The sequence below is a fragment of the Salmo trutta genome, chromosome 10, assembly GCF_901001165.1.
Source record: "Salmo trutta chromosome 10, fSalTru1.1, whole genome shotgun sequence".
Taxonomy (NCBI): Eukaryota; Metazoa; Chordata; class Actinopteri; order Salmoniformes; family Salmonidae; genus Salmo; species Salmo trutta.
Window position 1 is genome coordinate 8082693 of NC_042966.1, and position 18064 is coordinate 8100756.

Below are 18064 nucleotides of genomic sequence, written 5' to 3' on the forward strand. Positions count from 1 at the left end.
GTCAGAAGTGTACATGCACTAAGTTGACTGTGCCTTTAAACAGCTTGGAAAATTCCAGAAAACCTGATTCAAGTAGTCAAGGGTTTGATGATTATAATTAATGTGTACGTTAGCCATTATGACAAGCTGAACCTCCTTGCCATCCAAGTGAGAGGATAAACACACAAGTACACCACAGAGTACATTTAATATCTGCACAAGTACAATGTAATTACTGAATGTACACAAAATGTAGCTAATTAAAATGAAGTGTATGTTGGGGGTGCTTACTTGTAATTAATGTGTACTTATATCGTATGTTACCCATCCTGACCCTAATTTTAAAGCTTCCGGAAGCGCCATCCAAGTTTAAGAATAAACACACTAGTACATCACAGAGTACATGTAATATCTGCAAAAGTACACTGTAATTACTAGGTGTTACACTTCATTTTAATTAGCTAAATCCTGTGGATCTTGAGGTGTACTTACTTTGTAATTATTGTGTACCTACAAAGTACTTTACCCATTCCGACAATCTAATCGTCAGCTTCTGAAAGCGCCATCCAAGTGAGAAAATAAACACACTAATACACCACAGAGTACATATCTGTAATATCTGCATAAGTACAAGGTTATCGCTAGTTCTTACATGGGATTTAGCTATTTAAAGTGAAGTGTAACTTTATAGTTACCTATGAGCAATTTCTATATAATTGCGTGTTACTCATTACCAAGTGAAAATACCTACAAATAAAAGACGAGCTTCTACTTTAGTCAAGTTTATTGCAATATGTAAAAAGACCTTACATTTCTTATAAAATAATAAGGATTTTTATTGTTAGATTAATCATTTGATTAAACAAAGATATATATATATATAGGCCTACTCAATAACATAAAAATAACAACTCTAGTGGGGACTCAAATCTGTAGCTGTCACGTCCTGACCAGTATAGGGGTTATTTGTATTTGTAGGTTGGTCAGGACGTGGCAGAGGGTATTTGTTTCATGTGGTTCGGGGGTTATGTATATTGTAGGGGTGTTTGATTTATTATTTCCGGGTTTTTGGTTTATGTTCTATGTTGTGTATTTCTAGGTTCATTCTAGTTCTTTGTATTTCTATGTCTAGGTAATTGGGTGTTGGACTCTCAATTGGAGGCAGGTGTTTTTAGTTGCTTCTGATTGAGAGTCCTATATATAGGTATGTGTTTTGTTTGTAGTTTGTGGGTAGTTGTATTTCGCACTGCTGTGAGTATTAGCCTGTGAAACTGTCGGTTATTTGTTTTTCTGTGTTCACATTTATTTAATAAAATATAATGATGAACATGCAACCCGCTGCGCCTTGGTCCTCTCTACCCAACGACACCCGTTACAGTAGCCTATAGTATGGTGAGTAGCCTAGATACAGTAGCTAGCTAATTTAGAAAAGCTGAAGAACTGTCAATGGGGTGTGTGATTGGACAAAAGCCCAGTCTATTTGTGTAGGAAATTCAGTGCAGAAGAGCAAGAGCAGGGGGTGCGTATTCATTAAGCCACAACTGTTGCAAAGCGTTTCTTAAATGGAAGCAAACGGAACGAAACGGGGAAGGACCTACCTGAATTTGTCCAAGAGAAACTCTCGTTTTTGTTTGCAGAACCAAACGTTTGGACTTATGATTACACCCCAGGATGTCGGAATGTTTTCAAATAACGTTGACACCACGTGCCTGCCACAATAACGCCTCGATCCCACCGACAGAGTCATTCGCGCAAAATGGTACACAGCATCATCTGGATATGTGTGCAAGAACAGTTCAACATTCACCTTCTGCTACCATTTCTGTCAAGCCGTCTACGCAGACAGGTTGATGCATACATTCGATAAATCCAACGTATGCACCTCACAGAACGCACGGCAACTGCAACGCAATGCTGTAAGGCAAACTCAGCGTTCCATTAAAAATGAATGTACTTCTGGTGTTCCAAAATGCCATGACTGTTGGTGTGATCGAGGCGTAACACATAATGGTTGCAGTTCCCCTGCTCAGAAGTTGCGTGCATCAACCAATCGTTGTGTGTCCCATGTCATTGACAGTGTCATCGGCTGACGGATTGCTATATGTGGTTAGCTGATACTTAAAATCATAGATATCCTATTCAGAGGACTGGACTCTCTTCTGGACAGATTGCTCTGTCTCCCTGGACAGAGTTATGGACATGAAGCGTTCCTAGGTACTCTACCTCTTCCAAGTCCACCTCCCTCCCCTGATAGCGCTCTGAATATGTGCCTCTGCTGCTGTTGAGTCGACACATTCAATGCTATGTGTTTGCTGTAAAGAAGATCAACCACTTTCCCAGGATGAGTGAGATTTGTAGAAAGGATCTTCTGGCTCGAAACATGAACCGCATGCTGAAGCACTTCCCCACATACTACAATATCTTTCCCTGAACATGGTGCATACCGGCAGAGTGAGTTCTCCTTGTCAGTGTGCTTAGTCTCGTCATTCAAAACACATTCCGCATCTTCCTGTACAACGATTGGCTGGCTCGGGTCTGCACTACCCAATACAATGAGCCCAGCAATGACAACGTGGTGAGGTGGACAACACGGCTACTCAGTTAACACTTCTAATGCCAACTGTTACACAGCATTACACACTTCTCATTTTTCTATATTGCTCTGTTTGGCAGTGTTGTTTGTACCGTTGATGGTTTGAAGCACTAGATAATCGTTTAACATGAAGAATCTCATCAGTAACTTTACTGATCCCTGACTCTCCCTCACTGACTATCTTTCTATTTCTACAAGGATCAAATCAAATCAAATCGAATTTATTTATACTGCTCAAAAAAATAAAGGGAACACTTAAACAACACATCCTAGATCTGAATGAAAGAAATAATCTTATTAAATACTTTTTTCTTTACATAGTTGAATGTGCTGACAACAAAATCACACAAAAATAATCAATGGAAATCTAATTTATCAACCCATGGAGGTCTGGATTTGGAGTCACACTCAAAATTAAAGTGGAAAACCACACTACAGGCTGATCCAACTTTGAGGTAATGTCCTTAAAACAAGTCAAAATGAGGCTCAGTAGTGTGTGTGGCCTCCACGTGCCTGTATGACCTCCCTACAACGCCTGGGCATGCTCCCGATGAGGTGGCGGATGGTCTCCTGAGGGACCTCCTCCCAGACCTGGACTAAAGCATCCGCCAACTCCTGGACAGTCTGTGGTGCAACGTGGCGTTGGTGGATGGAGCGAGACATGATGTCCCAGATGTGCTCAATTGGATTCAGGTCTGGGGGACGGGCGGGCCAGTCCATAGCATCAATGCCTTCCTCTTGCAGGAACAGCTGACACACTCCAGCCACATGCGGTCTAACATTGTCTTGCATTAGGAGGAACCCAGGGCCAACCGCACCAGCATATGGTCTCACAAGGGGTCTGAGGATCTCATCTCGGTACCTAATGGCAGTCAGGCTACCTCTGGCGAGCACATGGAGGGCTGTGCGGCCCCCCAAAGAAATGCCACCCCACACCATGACTGACCCACCGCCAAACCGGTCATGCTGGAGGATGTTGCAGGCAGCAGAACGTTTTCCACGGCGTCTCCAGACTCTGTCACATCTGTCACGTGCTCAGTGTGAACCTGCTTTCATCTGTGAAGAGCACAGGGCGCCAGTGGCGAATTTGCCAATCTTGGTGTTCTCTGGCAAATGCCAAACGTCCTGCACGGTGTTGGGCTGTAAGCACAACCCCCACCTGTGGACGTCGGGCCCTCATACCACCCTCATGGAGTCTGTTTCTGACCGTTTGAGCAGACACATGCAGATTTGTGGCCTGCTGGAGGTCATTTTGCAGGGCTCTGGCAGTGCTTCTCCTGCTCCTCCTTGCACAAAGGCGGCGGTAGCGGTCCTGCTGCTGGGTTGTTGCCCTCCTACGGCCTCCTCCACGTCTCCTGATGTACTGGCCTGTCTCCTTGTAGTGCCTCCATGCTCTGGACACTACGCTGACAGACACAGCAAACCTTCTTGCCACAGCTCGCATTGATGTGCCATCCTGGATGAGCTGCACTACCTGACCCACTTGTGTGGGTTGTAGACTCCGTCTCATGCTACCACTAGAGTGAAAACACCGCCAGCATTCAAAAGTGACCAAAACATCAGCCAGGAAGCATAGGAACTGAGAAGTGGTCTGTGGTCCCCACCTGCAGAACCACTCCTTTATTGGGGGTGTCTTGCTAATTGCCTATAATTTCCACCTGTTGTCTATTCCATTTGCACAACAGCATGTGAAATTTATTGTCAATCAGTGTTGCTTCCTAAGTGGACAGTTTCATTTCACAGAAGTGTGATTGACTTGGAGTTACATTGTGTTGTTTAAGTGTTCCCTTTATTTTTTTGAGCAGTGTATATAGCCCTTCTTACATCAGCTGATATCTCAAAGTGCTATACAGAAACCCAGCCAAAAACCCCAAACAGCAAGCAATGCAGGTGTAGAAGCACGGTGGCTAGGAAAAACTCCCTAGAAAGGCCAAAACCTAGGAAGAAACATAGAGAGGAACCAGGCTATGAGGGGTGGCCGGTCCTCTTCTGGCTGTGCCGGGTGGAGATTATAACAGAACATGGCCAAGATGTTCAAATGTTCATAAATGACCAGCATGGTCAAATAATAATAATCACAGTTGTCGAGGGTGCAACAAGTCAGCACCTCAAGAGTAAATGTCAGTTGGCTTTTCATAGCCGATCATTGAGAGTATCTCTACCACTCCTGCTGTCTCTAGAGAGTTGAAAACAGTAGGTCTGGGACAGGTAGCACGTCCGGTGAACAGGTCAGGGTTCAATAGCCGCAGGCAGAACAGTTGAAACTGGAGCAGCAGCATGGCCAGGTGGACTGGGGACAGGAAGGAGTCATCATGTCAGGTAGTCCTGAGGCATGGTCCTAGGGCTCAGGTCCTCCGAGAGAGAGAAAGAAAGAGAGAAAGAGAGAATTAGAGAGAGCATACTTAAATTCACACAGGACACCGGATAAGACAGGAGAAATACTCCAGAAATAACAGACTGACCCTAGCCCCCCCGACACATAAACTACTGTAGCATAAATACTGGAGGCTGAGACAGGAGGGGTCAGGAGACACTGTGGCCCCATCCGACGATACCCCCGGACAGGGCCAAACAGGAAGGATATAACCCCACCCACTTTGCCAAAGCACAGCCCCCACACCACTATATCTTCAACCACCAACTTACCATCCTGAGACAAGGCCGAGTATAGCCCACAAAGATCTCCTCCACGGCACAACCCAAGGGGGGAGGGGGCGCCAACCCAGACAGGAAGACCACGTCAGTGACTCAACCCACTCAAGTGACGCACCCCTCCTAGGGATGGCATGGAAGAACACCAATAAGCCAGTGACTCAGCCCCTGTAATAGGGTTACAGGCAGAGAATCCCAGTGGAGAGAGGGGAACCGGCCAGGCAGAGACAGCAAGGGCGGTTCGTTGCTCCAGAGCCTTTCCGTTCACCTTCACACTCCTGGGCCAGACTACACTCAATCATAGGACCCACTGAAGAGATGAGTCTTCAGTAAAGACTTAAAGGTTGAGACTGAGTCTGCATCTCTCACATGGGTAGGCAGACTATTCCATAAAAATGGAGCTCTATAGGAGAAAGCCCTGCCTCCAGCTGTTTGCTTAGAAATTCTAGGGACAATTAGGAGGCCTGCGTCTTGTGACCGTAGCGTACGTGTAGGTAGCGTAGCATACGTGTAGGTATGTACGGCAGGACCAAATCGGAAAGATAGGTAGGAGCATGCCCATGTAATGCTTTGTAGGTTAGCAGTAAAACCTTGAAACAGGAAGCCAGTGTAGGGAGGCTAACACTGGAGGCTGGAAGCTGGAGGCTAACACTGGAGTAATATGATCACATTTTTTTGTTCTAGTCAGGATTCTAGCAGCCGTATTTAGCACTAACTGAAGTTTATTTAGTGCTTTATCCGGGTAGCCGGAAAGTAGTGCATAGCAGTAGTCCAACCTAGAAGTAACAAAAGCATGGGTTAATTTTTCTGCATCATTTGTGGACAGAAAGTTTCAGATTTTTGCAATGTTGCAATGGAAAAAAGCTGTCCTTGAAACAGTCTTGATATGTTCTTCAAAAGAGAGATCAGGGTCCAGAGTGACGCCGAGGTCCTTCACAGTTTTATTTGAGACGACTGTACAACCATCAAGATTAATTGTCAGATTTAACAGAATATCTCTTTGTTTCTTGGGACCTAGAACAAGCATCTCTGTTTTGTCCGAGTTTAAAAGTAAGTTTGCAGCCATCCACTTCCTTATGTCTGAAACACAGGCTTCTAGCGAGGGCAATTTTGGGGCTTCACCATGTTTCATTGAAATGTACAGCTGTGTGTCATCCGCATAGAAGTGAAATTTAACATTATGTTTTCGAATGACATCCCCAAGAGGTAAAATATATAGTGAAAACAATAGTGGTCCAAAAACGGAACCTTGAGGAACACCGAAATTTACAGTTGATTTGTCAGAGGACAAACCATTTACAGAGACAAACTGATATCTTTCCGACAGATAAGATCTAAACCAGGCCAGAACTTGTCCGTGTAGACCAATTTGGGTTTCCAATCTCTCCAAAAGAATGTGGTGATCTATGGTATCAGGATGTTGTTTGCATGCATCTGACCAGCTATGCCATCAACAAGCACAGTGAGAACTTTGTCCATGATGACGACACTGGCAGCACCTGGAGGCCATGTGTTACGACACAGAGAAGATGTGGTTGGACATTGAGGACGTGATTATTAAGACGCTCGTTTCTGCCCACCCCATCCTCAAACACAACTACCACACATGTTTCCCTAACCACGCTGCTGGCAGCGCCTGCTTCGAGATCCTGGGCTTTGATGCGCTGCTAGACCATCAACAGGCCCTGGGTGCTAGAGGTGATGCCCTCTTCTTGGGTTAGGATGACGTATTGATATGGGTCCTATATCCCGAAAGCGTCTTTTGAGCTAAGAAATGTGTTATGCTAAGGCATTTTGCTAGCATTTTATATTAAAGCTAGATAGCAAACAAGGTCATCATGTTCAATTATGTTCACGTGTGTGTGTGTGCAGGAAATACAAAATCTTAGTTTATATTCACTTTTTTCGTTGTTTCATGTACAATTTATTTCCGCGTGTGACTGTGTGCTTAGGCAGCAGCTGCGGGTGCTACGTCTGAAGCAGGAGCAGAAGGAGAGGGAGCAAAAGGGGAACTGTAGATGAGACTTCCAGGGGGAATCTGGAGGAGAGGCCAACCCACACAGAGTACGAACCCAACAGACCAACTCCAACTCCCAACAGGAGTCACATCACCCTGCCCATCAGTTTTGTATGTACGTGGGGGGTCCTGTATCAATGCTAGATCCGTGACATGTTATCTATGGTTTTCTATGTATTATTACCTTCAGAAGCCTAGCCATCCTCAATCATAGAGGGAAGTCAGTCTAATGGTGTCATTGGGGGTGGCAATCTTACTTGTAGTTGCAGGGCCTTTCAGCGGCCACAGGAGGGAGCCAAACTTCTTTCCTACTGAACAACTCACATACATGTCCAACTACCACACCTTAAAATGGCCATTTAACAAATCTACATAAACATCTCATTGAATACTGAAAAATGATTATACATTGTGATGAAATGTTTCCTTACTATATGGTGTGAATTGTGGCTCTCCAGCTCTTGACCTTGCTCCGCCTGCTTACTGCAAATGACTTACTCCCCATGCTTACAGAGCAGGACCTCTCTGAGGAGGCGGAGAGGGTGAGTGGACTGCTCCAACGGGACCAAGTCTATCAGCTATTACCCCCCCCCCCCCCAAATCTAACTCAAAATCCATGTGTACGTGTGCATGTTGTCGTGTGTGTATGCCTGTGTTTGTCTCTTCACAGTCCCCGCTGTTCCATAAGGTGTATTTTTATCTGGTTTTTTTAATCTAATTTTACTGCTTGCATGAGTTACTTGATGTGGAAAAGAGTTTCATGTAGTCATGGCTCTATGTAGTACTGTGAGCCTCCCATTGTCTCTTCTGGACTGTGAAGAGACCTTTGGTGGCATGCATTGGTGTCAGTGCTGTGTGCCAGTAGTTCAACCAGACACCTTGGTGCATAATTGAACTTTTATTTAACTATGCAAGTCAGTTAAGAACAAATTCTTATTTACAATGACGGCCCAGGAACAGTGGGTTAACTGCTTTGTTCCGGGGCAGAACAACAGATTTTTACCATATCAGCTCAGGGATTCGATCTCGCAACCTTTCGGTTACTGCCCCAATGCTCTAACCACTAGGCTACTTGCCGCCCCGCACAAATATGGTCACTGCATTGTCTCAAACTTATCAGTAAACATCAGTCCTGTAGTAGTGAGGTGCTTCAGATTGTCCTATGTAATGTCTTTCCAGTTGTCTCCCTGACTGAGTTCTCATGGAGGCCGAAGCACCCCTGTACTGTGATCCAACGCCATGTGCCTCCAGGGGCAAAGCCATGCCTTCAGTACTTCCATTCCCAGCTGCTGCAGCAACGCCGGCCCAGTCTGGGCATGGGCCCCCAGGGGCACGCTCACACTGAGTCCGCCTGCCTACAGTAATACACCCCCGAGGATCCGGTCATAGAGATGGTCCGCCAGGCGCCAGGGGACTTGAGGAGGACCAACAGTACCCAGCATATTCCATGGACAAGTGAGCTCAACCACTGAGCATCTGTACTGCACCTCTTGTCCTCACTTTGTGTCATTACCATACCGCCACTGATCGCAAATTGTAGATTGTACTTATGAATAATCATGTTTATTATTTTGAGGGCATAGTATTGATTTTCTCTACCTTTCTCTCTCTCTCTGTCAATGGTGCTCGTCAGTGCGGTATGAGCTCATCCTATGCAGAGTCCAGGACCTGGGCCACAGTGTCAAATCTCTCCCAGCTCATGGCTGGATGGCTCCACTGCACCCCCATGTCCTTTGGCCCCAAGGCCCTCCAGAGCCTGTTTGTCATTTCCACCCCAGCCCCACTGATCCAGCGGCCAGACATCCCCCACCCCACCCCATCCACAAACCCTCTCGTAAAGTCCCCCAGCACGGACAAACGCGCTAGAGAGCAGGGATGTCACTGATCCTTCGATAATGCCAAAAACCACGAGCGGGGGAGAGCGAACGAGCTTTCCTGGCGAACTTTGCACAAGTTGTTCCCCACGTACTCTCCATATACTGAATACATTTCTTCCTTTTTTTTTTTACACATCCTCAAAATGAAATACATTTCTACGTTAGGACTGAGCTTCTGATAATTCATTGAAGTGAAATGGTGAGAGGAGAAATGGAGCGAGGCGTTATTGTGAAAATATGGAAGCAATGGTGCATATTGTGACTTAGGCATTGTGTGGTACTTGGTAGAAAGATGTGTCATCATATGTCTATGCAAACACTGTGGCTTTTACAGAATGGAATTTAAGTGAATACTATCTGTGTCTTATCAAGTACCTTTGGTTGTTAAATATCACCATAGCCACTGAGACAATGGTGAAAACTCTTCAAAATATTATTTCAGGAAATCTGGACATTTTACTCAGTTGTGTGAAATCTGAAAGGAAGAGATGGGTGTGGCCAGGTAGTCTTATGTCAAATGTGTGCGACTTTGCTACTATGCTTTGTTATCATATTGGTTTTTGTTTATAATTCTGCACTAGTAACCATAATCGTTCTTTGTTAAGTCTTAGAAGAAAAAAACGCTGGGGGCACTGAAATTACCACGAAGAGGAACTAACAACAACTAACTCCTAAGATTTCACTGATTTTAATTGTAGATTAACCCATAGTGTTTTCACATGGCTATTTGGGATGTGGTGTACATTTGTTTATTGCGCATTATTGTATTTGAGTTGGTGAGAAATGTGTCATGCATTCATCTTTGCTCATGTTTATATGAGGATATTTGTTAAATTCAGGATTATATTGATAATAGTTATAGGCTTATTGTCAATATACTCCATATGATTAGTCAAACAGTTTAGCAAATAATAAGTGGGACATCTTAGAGACGTTTTTATTGTAACACCCCAGTTTTGCACCATTTTAAGCATACAAATTATAAGTGAAATCATTGGAAATGCAAACGATAGGTTATTTGAATGAAAAATTAAAGCTTCTTTCTTCTCTTTAACAAGGCTCCCGAGTGGCGCAGCACTGCATCTCAGTGGTTCGATCGCGGGCAGTTTCACGTGATCGGGAGTCCTAAAGAGCGGCGCACTATTGGCGCAGTGTCGTCCGAGATAGGGGAGGGTTTGGCCGGTGTAGGCCGTCATTGTAAATAAGAATTTGTTCTTAACGGACTTGCCTAGTTAAATAAAGGTTAAATCAAAAAATTAGCGCACTGTTTGATTGTTTAAAATGTAGCTCATAAACATTGTACTAGGCTAGGTACTTAATTGGAAATGCGATATGTCGATTGGTTTAATTTTACCTCAGAGAGGATTTGGAAAGAAGGCTATTTAGAAGAGATGATTTAACGATATATTTATTGTTCAATTGGAATATATAGGCCTACGCTGAATTTCTACTCGCGTGATATACAGGATCTCCCAAGATCTAGGACTTGTGACTATTGGATAGTTGGCATAACAAAAGTTTAAATTACAGTTTAGTTATAGCCTACTTTTATATAACGTGCAACACCCTTTATCGCAACATTTCACATCTCAATAAAAGCACATACATTTTATTGTAACCATGTGCAGAAAATACTACTCAGCCCCATTTCTTTCATTCTATTTTTACCAATGACCTTCCACTGGCATTAAACAAAGCCTGCGTGTCCATGTACGCTGATGAGTCAACCCTATACGCGTTAGCAACCACAACTATTTTTTTATTTTAGTTTTAAATGTAACATTTATTTAACTAGGCAAGTCAACTAAGAACAAATTCGTATTTACAATGGCGGCCTACCCCGGCCAAACCCAGACGTAGCTCGGCCAATTGAGCGTGCCCTATGGGACTCCCAATCACGGCCGGATGTGATACAGCCTGGAATCGCCTATTGCACTGAGATGCAGTGCCTTAGACCGCTGCACCACTCTGGAGCCCAAACTAATGAAGTCACTGCAACCCTTAACAAAGAGTTACAGTCAGTTTTGGAATGGGTGGCCAGTAATAAACTGCCTGAAAATCTCTAAATCAAAGTACTTGGTACAAATCATTCCCTAAGTTCTAGACCTCAGCTGAATCTGGTGTGGCTGTTGAAGATGTTGAGGAGACTAAATTACTTGATGTTACCTTAGATTGTAAACTGGTCAAAACATATCGCTTCAATGGTTGTAAAGATGAGGAGAGGTCTGTCCGTGATAAAGAGATGCTCTGCTTTTTTGACCCCAAACTCCACAAAGCAAGTTCTGCAGACTCTAGTTTTATCTTATCTTGATTATTGTCCAGTCATGTGGTCAAGTGCTGCAAAGAAGAACCTAGTTAAGCTGCAGCTGGCCCAGAACAGAGCGGCACATGTTGCTCTTCATTGTAATGAGAGGGCTAATAAATCAAATTGTATTGGTCACATTCACGTGATTAGCAGATGTTATTGCGGGTGTAGTGAAATTGACTACAGGACAAGGAGGACCGAGCACACCCCCATTCTCATCAACGGGGCTGTAGTGGAGCAGGTTGAGAGCTTCAAGTTCCTTGGCGTCCACATCACCAACAAACTAACACGGTCCAAGCACACCAAGACAGTCGTGAAGAGGGCACAATATAACCTATTCCCCCTCAGGAGACTGAAAAGATTTGGCATGGGTCCTCAGATCCTCAAAAGGTTTTACAGCTGCACCATCGAGAGCATCCTGACAGGTTGCATTACTGCCTGGTACGGCAACTGCTCGGCCTCCGACCGCAAGGCACTACAGAGGGTAGTACGTACGGCCCAGTACATCACCGGGGCCAAGCTTCCTGCCATCCAGGACCTTTATACCAGGCGGTGTCAGAGGAAGGCCCTAAAAATTGTCAAAGACTCCAGCCACCCTAGGCATAGACTGTTCTCTCTGCTACCGCACGGCAAGCGGTACCGGAGCGCCAAGTCTAAGTCCAAGAGGCTTCTAAACAGCTTCTACCCCCAAGCCATAAGACTCCTGAACATCTAATCAAATAGCTACCCAGACTATTTGCATTGCCCCCCCCCCCACCCCACCCCCACCCTCTTCTACGCTGCTGCTACTCTCTGTTATTATCTATGCATAGTCACTTTAATAACTCCACCTACATTTGCATATTACCTCAACTACCTCGACACCGGTGCCCCCGCACATTGACTCTGCACTGGTACCCGCTGTATATAGCCCCGCTATTGTTATTTACTGCTGCTCTTTAATTATTTGTTATTCTTATCTCTTACTTTTTTTGTGGGGTGGGGTTTTGTTTCTTCTTAAAACTGCATTCTTGGTTAAGGGCTTGTAAGTAAGCGTTTCACCTGTTGTATTTGGCGCATGTGACAAATAAAATGTGAATTGATTTGAATATCTAACATGTAATATCTAACAAATTACACAACATATACCCAATACACACAAATCTACGTAGGAATGAATTAAGACTGTATACATATGGACGAGTGATGTCAGAGCGGAACAGGCTAAGATACAGTAGAATAGTATAGAAAACAGTATATACATATGAGATGAGTAATGCAAGATATATAAACATTATTAAGTGAATGAGATACCGTAGAATAGTATAGAAAAAGTATATACATATGAGATGAGTAATGCCAGAGTTGTAAACATTATTAAAGTGACTAGTGTTCCATTCCTTAAAGTGGCCAGTGTTTTCTAGTTTATGCCTATAGGCAGCAGCCTCTAATGTGCTAGTGATGGCTGTTTAACAGACTGATGGCCTTGAGATAGAAGCTGTTTTTCAGTCTCTTGGTCCCAGCTTTGATGCACCTGTACTGACCTCACCTTCTGGATGATAGCGGGGTGAACAGGCAGTGGCTCGGGTGGTTGATGTCCTTGATGATCTTTTTGGCCTTCCTGTGACATCGGGTGCTGTAGGTGTCCTGGAGGGCGGGTAGTTTGCTCCCTGTAACGCATTGGGCAGACCCCACCACCCTCTGGAGAGCCTTGAGGTTGCGGGCGGTGCAGTTGCTGTGATACAGCCCGACAGGATGCTTTCAATTGTGTATCTGTAAAACTTTGTGGGGGTTTTTGGTGACAAGCCAAGTTTCTTTAGCCTCCTGAGGTTAAAGAGGCTCTGTTGCACCTTCTTCACCACACTGTCTATGTGGGTGGTCCATTTCCGTTTGTTAGTGATGTGTACGCCAAGGAACTTGAAGCTTTCCACCTTCTGCACTGCAGTCCCATCGACGTACATAGGGGGGTGCACCCTCTGCTGTTTCCTGAAGTCCACGATCATCTCCTTTATTTTGTTGATGTTGAGTGAGAGGTTGTTTTCCAGGCACCACACTCTTAGAGCCCTCCCTGTAGGCTGTCTTGTCATTGTTGGTAATCAAGCATACTACTGTTGTGTCGTCTGCAAACTTGATGACTGTGTTGGAGGCGTGCTTGGCCACGCAGTCATGGGTGAACAGGGAGTACAGGAGGGGGCTGAGCACGCACCCTTGTGGGGCCCCAGTGTTGAGGATCAGCGGAGTGGAGGTGATGTTTCCTACCGCCACCACCTGGGGGCGGAACGTCAGGAAGTCCAGGACCCAGTTGCACAGGGCGGGGTTCAGACCCAGGGCCTCGAGCTTAATGATGAGCTTGGAGGGTACTATGGTGTTGAATCCATGAAAACATACATGAAATTAGTTGCAAAATGAATAGGAAATATAGTCAAGACGTTGACAAGGTTATAAATAATGATTTTTAATTGAAATAATAATTGTGTCCTTCAAACTTTGCTTTCGTCAAAGAATCCTCCATTTGTAGCAATTTCAGCCCTGCAGACTTTTGGCATTCTAGTTGTCAATTTGTTGAGGTATTCTGAAGAGATTTCACCCCATGCTTCCTGAAGCACCTCCCACAAGTTGGATTGGCTTGCTGGGCACTTCTTACGTACCATACGGTCAAGCTGCTCCGACAACAGCTCAATAGGGTTGAGATCCGGTGACTGTGCTGGTCACTCCATTATAGACAGAATATCAGCTGACTGCTTCTTCCCTAAATAGTTCTTGCACAGTTTGAAGCTGATCTTTGGGTCATTGTCCTGTTGTAGGAGGACATTTGCTCCAATTAAGCGCCATCCACAGGGTATGGCATGGCGTTGCAAAATGGCGTGATCCCTTTTACCCTGTAGAAATCTCCCACTTTACCTCCACCAAAGCACAGCAAGACCTTCACATTGCCTCCACCATGCTTGACAGATGGCATCAAGCACTCCTCCAGCATCTTTTCATTTTTTCTGCATCTCACGAATGTTCTTCTTTGTGATCCGAACACCTACAAGTTAGATCCGTCTGTCCATAACACTTTTTTCCAATCTTCCTCTGTCCAGTGTCTGTGTTCTTTTGCCCATCTTAATCTTTTCTTTTTATTGGCCAGTCTGAGATATGGCCTTTTCTTTGCAACTCTGCCTAGAAGGCCAGCATCTCGGAGTCACCTCTTCACTGTTGACGTTGAGACTGGTGTTTTGCGGGTACTATTTAATGAAGCTGCCAGTTGAGGACTTGTGAAGCGACTGTTTCTCAAACTAGACACTCTAATGTACTTGTCCTCTTGCTCAGTTGTGCGCCGGGGCCTCCCACTCCTCTTTCTATTCTGGTTAGAGACAGTTTGCGCAAGAATAGACCAAGAATCGACTGACGAGTTTCAGAAGAAAGTTTTTTGTTCCTGGCCATTTTGAGTCTGTAATCGAACCCACAAATGATGATGCTCCAGATACTCAAATAGTCTAAAGAAGGCCAGTTGTATTGCTTCTTAAACAGAACAACAATTTTCAGCTGTGCTAACATAATTGCAAAGGGTTTTCTAATGATCAATTAGCTTTTTAAAATGATAAACTTGGATTAGCTAACACACAAGAGTGATGGTTGCTGATAATGGGCCTCTGTACGCCTATGTAGATATTCCATAAAAAATCTGCTGTTTCCAGCTACAATAGTAATTTACAAAATTAACAATGTCTACACTGTATTTCTGATCAATTTGATGTTATTTTAATGGATATTTTTTTTGCTTTTCTTTCAAAAACAAGGACATTTCTAAATGGCCCCCAACTTTTGAATGGTAGTGTAGGTAGAGTTATTGAAGTGACTATGCATAGATAATAACAGAGAGTAGCAGCGTAGAAGGGGGTGGGGGCAATGCAAATAGTCTGGGTAGCTATTTGATTAGATGTTCAGGAGTCTTATGGCTTGGGGGTAGAAGCTGTTTAGAAGCCTCTTGGACCTAGACTTGGCGCTCCGGTACCGCTTGCCGTGCGGTAGCAGAGAGAACAGTCTATGACAAGGGTGGCTGGAGTCTTTGACAATTTTTAGGGCCTTCCTCTGACACCGCCTGGTATAGAGGTCCTAGATTGCAGGAACCTTGGCCCCGGTGATGAACTGGGCCGTATGCAGTACCCTCTGTAATGCCTTGCTGTTGGAGGCCAAGCAGTTGCCATACCAGGCAGTGATGCAACCTGTCAGGATGCTCTCGATGGTGTAGCTGTAAAACCTTTTGAGGATCTGAGGACCCATGCCAAATCTTTTCAGTTTCCTGAGGGGAAATAGGTTTTCATGCCCTTTTCACGACTGTCTTGGTGTGCTTGGCCCATGTTAGTTTGTTGGTGATTTGGACACCAAGGAACTTGAAGCGCTCAACCTGCTCCACTACAGCCCTGTTGATGAGAATGGGAGCGTGCTCAGTCCTCCTTTTCCTGTAGTCTACAATCATCTCCATTGTCTTGATCACATTGAGGGTGAGGTCCTTGCACCACACGGTCAGGTCTCTGACCTCCTCCCTATAGGGTGTCTCATCGTTGTCAGTGATCAGTCCTACTACTGTTGTGTCATCAGCAATCTTAATGATGGTGTTGGAGTCGTGCCTGGCCGTACAGTCATGAGTGAACAGGGAGTACAGGAGGGGGCTGAGCACGCACCCCTGAGGGGCCTCCGTGTTGAGTCCCAGGGTCCTTAGCTTCGTGATGAGCTTTGAGGGCACTATGGTGTTGAACTGTAGTCAATGAATAGCATTCTCACATAGGTGTTCCTTTTGTCCAGGTGTGAAAGGGCAGTGTGGAGTGCAATAGAGATTGCATCATCTGTGGATCTGTTGGTGTGGTATGCAAATTGGAGTGGGTCTAGTGTTTCTGGCATAATGGTGTTGATGTGAGCCATGACCAGCCTTTCAAAGCATTTCATGTCTACAGATGTGAGTGCCATGGGTCGGTAATCATTTAGGCAGGTTACCTTAGTGTTCTTGGGCACAGGGACTATGGTGGTCTGCTTGAAACATGTTGGTATTACAGACTCAGACAAGGATTGGTTGAAAATGCCTGTCAAGACACTTGCCAATTGGTCAGCGCATGCTCGGACTACACGTCCTGGTAATCCGTCTGGCCCTACGGCCTTGTGAATGTTGACCTGTTACAGGTCTTACTCACATCGGCTGCAGTTTGCAAGCCCTGCCACATCTGACGAGCGTCGGAGCCGGTGTAGTACGATTCGATCTGAGTCCTGTATTGACGCTTTAACTGTTTGATGGTTCGTCGGAGGGCATAGCGGGATATCTTATAAACTTCCGGGTTAGAGTCCCGCTCCTTGAAAGTGGCAGCTCTACCCTTTAGCTCAGTGCGAATGTTGCCTGTAATCCATGGCTTCTGGTTGGGGTGTGGATATAGCCTTTACTTTGCCCATTGAAACAGTCTGAGTACTGATCATAAAAAATATAATTGTATTATTGGCCTTTTTGAATGCCTAGAAATCAATAATATAGGTTATCCATTTGTTGTTAGAAATAAATCATAAGATGTAGGCTGTGTCTTCTTATATACGATCCAGTTAACTAGCCAATGCATCAATATTCTCTATTATTTCAGCAAATTGTCTTCACAGTTGAATATTTGTATCAGGTTCACTCTTCCCTTGTCTCCCTTCATCACCCCCTCCTTCTTTCTTCCTCTTTCTCCCTCTGTTGGCTTCTCTCACTTTCCACTTGACAAAGGCGCAATGCTTTGTCTGTTGTCTGTCTGGAGATTCTGAAGACATGCAGTGGATTGTAGACGCCCATCATCGTATCCAAAACATGGTGGACTATACCCCGTGAAGCTATAATCCATAGTCTGCCCAACATTATCATTCATGTACTTTCGAGGTATTGAATTGACATGAAAATGTTGGTCTTCGTCGAGGGTTATCTCTCAACTCATGCCTAAACTTTCGAAACCTGTCGTTATTCCATGAAGTAGTAGCCTGCCTGTTGAATGAGATTTGAAACAAAGTCGAAAATAGCTCTTATTTCATTAATGGTCTATTCTCAAAATACAGTAAGAGCGAGTCCTTGCAATCCGATTATGGGCTAGCACATGATTTGGAAAAGTACACCCTCTTCAGCATACGGATACCGTGCCGGTAGCACCATCCAGCAGCAGCATTCCAAGCACTTACCGGGATACTGTGCCGGTGGCACCATCCAACAGCAGCAACCCAAGCAGTTACCGGAATTCTACCAATGGCACATGTTGTCCAAAACCTCTCACCAACAAAATCCGTGTTTATTGTCGCTGCCGAAGGGCAGCTTGTATCATGCCCACGATGTGATAAAGAGACCAACCATTTACGCAAAACCATAATATGGATTGTACCCAGTAGGCCTACATTGATCGTCATTTGAAATCCACTGGGTTGCAGATGATTCCGAGTGCGCAGAACATTGCTCCTCTCTGCCGGACCTCTTTCCCTGGATGAAACTTCAAGGTAAATCTGTTAATCTATTTCATGATGTGAGAAAAGGTCTTGCTTCGCCTGATTTATAGTTTCTTTTTATTGTTAAGAAAAATACATACAAAAACTGTGTGTGTGTGTGTGTGTGTGTGTGTGTGTGTGTGTGTGTGTGTGTGTGTGTGTGTGTGTGTGTGTGTGTGTGTGTGTGTGTG

The 18064-nt window shown here is 44.7% G+C and overlaps 1 long non-coding RNA gene across 1 annotated transcript; it reads left to right on the forward strand.

Moving 5' to 3' along the window:
- Positions 1-7421: 7421 nt before the first annotated feature.
- LOC115201035 (uncharacterized) lies at positions 7422-10279 on the forward strand. The gene is made up of 3 exons (XR_003879672.1): positions 7422-7783; positions 8421-8696; positions 8875-10279. It is a non-coding gene; the product is annotated as an uncharacterized LOC115201035 (long non-coding RNA).
- The last annotated feature ends 7785 nt before the right edge of the window (positions 10280-18064 follow it).